This window comes from Megalopta genalis, unplaced genomic scaffold (assembly GCF_051020955.1).
Source record: "Megalopta genalis isolate 19385.01 unplaced genomic scaffold, iyMegGena1_principal scaffold0065, whole genome shotgun sequence".
NCBI classification, from domain to species: Eukaryota; Metazoa; Arthropoda; class Insecta; order Hymenoptera; family Halictidae; genus Megalopta; species Megalopta genalis.
Window position 1 is genome coordinate 860,079 of NW_027476134.1, and position 4,322 is coordinate 864,400.

Genomic DNA, 4,322 nt, shown 5'->3' on the forward strand with positions numbered 1-4,322 from the left:
GATATTAATTTGTTTGCTAAATCTACACTCGTATAATAATTATCTGTACATAAAGTATGGCCTTTTTCAAACAAATCTTCACACAAATTCAGAACGACATTTGTGGGTGTTATATTTTCTTTGTCCAACGTTTTGCCAGTGTAGACGCGACTGCATAATTCGTCGATGCATAACATTTAGGTGGGATCATAATATTTTTTAAAATTTGAGTTCAGTTCGTTTAGAACAAATTCAACCTTTGACAGACGGTTGGAAGCATCAACTTTTGTGTTGTCAGCAAAATACAACATTCTCAAGAGAATTTGAAAGCGGTCTCTACACATTATTTTTTGTGGAAATGTGTGAGCAAACATTGGATCCTGGGACCAATATAGACTCAAAGATGGGAGTTTTACTAATCCCATCCACAAAATCAGTCCAAAAAACCGCTTTATTTCATTTCTATCTGTTGGCACCCATTTATTGCAACGTTTGGAGTCCACTCTGCTTTGTGGGGCATAAATATTTGTTTGTTCTGCTATATGTTCAAACATGGTCTCCGTCACATAAAACCCATAAAAATCTTCCACTTTTTTACAATGTCGCACTTGTTCATTAGAAAGTTTGGCACCATGGGGACTTGTGAAAGATATAATATTTGGTTGGTTGCCTTGCGGTTCAAACCACTCGTTTGGATCACTAGTTCCGATGCCCCTTAGTGAACTATCGGATTTACTTTCACTACCTGAAGAAGGCAATGGTACTGCATGCCCACGTTTGCGTGGTACTAATATCTCACTCGATGAGTCACTATTGCTTTGTTCTCTCAACATTTTTAGTTGATGGGTAACAAAACTTTTTCAAAAAATATAAAACTGAACTCTCTCTGCTGCACTGATCCTTTATACTCCCGTGGCTTTTTCCGACTGATCGTCTCTTGATGTTCGATCTTTGGCCATTCTGGCATTCTCCGCCCCATAATCTTATGTTTATAAATTGTATACATGGGCATTGAATGCCCCATTCTCGAATGACATTCATTGAATGACCCTCCGCGTCACGCGGCGTAGTAAGGCGGCAGCGCTCGGCATCAAGTGCTCACGCGCTTAGGCGACACCGAGCCGAGCGCTGTCGGCTGAGCGGAAAGTCTAGCGAAGTCGGCACCGCACTTAACGTGTTAAGGACTGCTTCCTTGGTCTTCTCACTTGATTAAAAAATTTTGGGGTCCTGCGGGAAGATCGTAATCGCGCTAGAGGGGTTCTGTTTGTGGTTGGAAAGGGCTGCAGTTTTTGATCTGACCCCGACTCTCTCGGCGTAAGTGGTAGGTCGGGAGGGTACTTCCGGGGTTTGGCATTTTTCGGCAACTATTTCGAGGGTTCTGCGTCGCATCTTGTTTTCGGATCTGATAGCTTTGATCTAATCCTTTAAGTTACTGCAGCGAAGCAGTGACTCGCCGAGAATACTCTGCAATTTGGCGAGTTTGTTGGTGATGAACTGCGAAGCTTCGGGGTATAGACCATTATCCTGATCCATAAGAAAATTCATAAGGGCCGTTGTGACCTTCTCGGATTTTAGCCGGAGGTCATTGGCGGTAGGATCGGTTGGGGGGACGGCGGCGACCATCTTGCTGCTGCTTTGGGGGTTGCTAGAGGCGGGTGCGCCCGGGGGTAGAGAGGGGACTTCGGATTTCTTTCGGTTTTTTGGGGGCATTTGGGAGGGCGCGATAATAAGGGGAATGTCCGAATCGTTGTCGGAGAGGATTCTACGCTTGGTTTTACGATGGCGTCTACTTACCTGTATGTATCCTTCTGCCGCGTTCAGCGGGGTGACGCAATCCTAGACCGCGCGCTTTTTATGGAACTTAGAATAATTTCGCTTACCAAATATCTAAAGAGAGTATACAGTAGAGTTATGCTAACTTATGCTATAGTACATTATAGAATGGATCGAATATGGTATAGTAGATTATAGTAGGTCTAAGCTAACTCGTTTAACATATACTTATATACTAATTCGCGCGGATACACACATACATGCAAACCACACACTTATATGCTAATACAAACGTCGGAGGACGTTACATATTATTATTCTAGCGGCGGCCTTCAGCGCGCGGACCTCGATGAGGTCTGGCCCTGGTGCCTTATCGTTTCCGAATGTGCGTATCGCGTTCGCGACCTCGTCCGATGAGAATGGAGAGGCATTCGCGGTGTTTGGCGCGATTCGCACGTTCTCCCTAATCTCTCGCTGCGCGGGCGTGTCGTCTTTCCGCCAGTCGTCCGGGACGTGCGCTTCCAGAAGCGTGTTGGCTGTCTCTATAGCACTCATGGTGTTGTCGTTAACTCGCCGGAGGGTGCTGAGCACTTTCTCAACACGGAGCTTGTTCGCTTGCAGCTTGTACACGATGCCCCAAGGCTCCGTGTTCCCGTTCGACGATACAAAGTTTCGCCAGCTCTCGAGCTTCGCCCTCTTCACCTCTCTGCTGTAGTCCCGCAGGGAAATGCGGTACTCCTGCAGTTTTGGGAGGCGTGAGGACTCATCCCTTTTCTTCTGGAAGGCACGTCTTTGTCGGTAGATAGCCTTTTTGAGTATCGTAAGCCCTCTCGTCCACCACGGGTTGGACTTTCTAATCCTACGCTTTTTCGGCATCGACGCGGTGCAGGCATCTTTAATGATGGCTGTGAGCGTTTCTGCCATTCCTATCGCTTCCTCCGCTGACTCCAGGCTCAGGACTTCGAGCCTCGATCGTGAGAGATCAGACAGGGTCTCGGAGAATCGCTCCCAGTCGGCCCGACGGGTGTCGAACCGAGAGTTCGTGACACCGCGATTTCCCGCCGCGGCTCTGGGTGCCCGCAGTCTTATGTTAACGGCGTTGTGGTCGCTGGTCGTCCACGCGCTTCTTACGTTCCAGCTCCTTATGAACGGAGACATGGAAGGTGACGCCAGGGTTACGTCGATGTAGGACGAACCCGTTGGCGTCCAGTAGGTGGGTGGTTGGGCTGCGTTGTGCACAACGTCCATACGAAACGCCGCAATCAGATTCTCGAATTGAGAGAATCTGTGCCCTGCGGGCTCCAGAGCGAGGATTGCGCGTTTGCGTCTGTCGAAACTAAAAGTCTCTTCCCCCTCAGTGCGCAGAACACCTTCTCGAGGTGGCTGAGGTGCTTCTTTATTTCGTCGCGGTGCTGAAAATAGCACGACACCGCGTGAAAGGAGAAGCCGGGTGCTAGCACTTCCGCGCAAACACAGTGGGAGGTGCTGAGCTGCGAGACGAAGACGATATCGAAGTGTGGGTTCCAGACGGCAACAGCCGCCCACGGGGGTGGTGGTTCGACTGCCGTCACCCTCACTCCGGACTCTAATCCACTAATTTTGTGCCACGTACCCTGCTGGCTGACGTATGCCTCCTGCAATAGCAGGACGTCTAGCCGCTTTTGGGCAATGAGCTCGCGCACCTCTTCCGTAACTGCAGCTGAACGTCTCATGTTCACCTGCAGGATCCGTATGCCGGAGATTCCTTTGGGTGAGGGTCTAGAAACCATAGTCCGTGCGGGAGAGGGACTGGTTTATCGCGGTTACATACGCGGGGCAGTCCTTACTGGTAACGCAGTGCGTCGAGGTTTTCTTGCTCCTCGAGCAGTTGACGCAGATGGCCGGTTTCTCCTTATTTGGGCAGGTCTTGAAACTGTGCCCTGCCTCCGCACAGTGGCCGCAGATCTCCTTCTCGGCCTTGCAGAACTTGGCAGGGTGGCCGTACCCCTGACACTTATAGCATCTGGTGATGCTGATGTGGTCCCGGACCCTGCAGCAGCTCCAGCCCACGTACAGCTTCTCCTTCGGCACTAGAAGATCCCGGGCGCGCTTGGAAACTTCGAAGACCTGGTTGCACCGGTCCCTGGTCGTGTCGCCGCTTTTTTATACCACGTTGATCTCCTTGGCGAGTCCGGCCGCTTCCTTTTTGCTGAGGTTTTGCTGCAGGATCGCCTCCGCTGTCTCCTTATTGTCCTCCTGGGCCTGCGGTACATCGAAGACTATGATCCGCGGGTTCCTCTTGGCCAGAGCACCTACAACGAAACCGGCAGCCTTAAGTTTAGGGTTGGCCATGAGCGTTGCCACGTCGGTGTTCTTCGACGTCACGAGCGTGATTCCTGCTCCCTGCACTCTGCGGGCGCCCCTTATCTGCAGGCCGTCCGCCCTGGGGGAGGCCAGTTCGAAGACTGCCTCCTTGATCTTCGCGCTGCCCTCATATTTGGTGGTGTCAGCGGGTGTGATGATCACCACGTTAGAGGGGGGGGGGGGTCCTGTTTTTGCGTGGACCTCGCTGCAGTCGCGGACCTGACTCC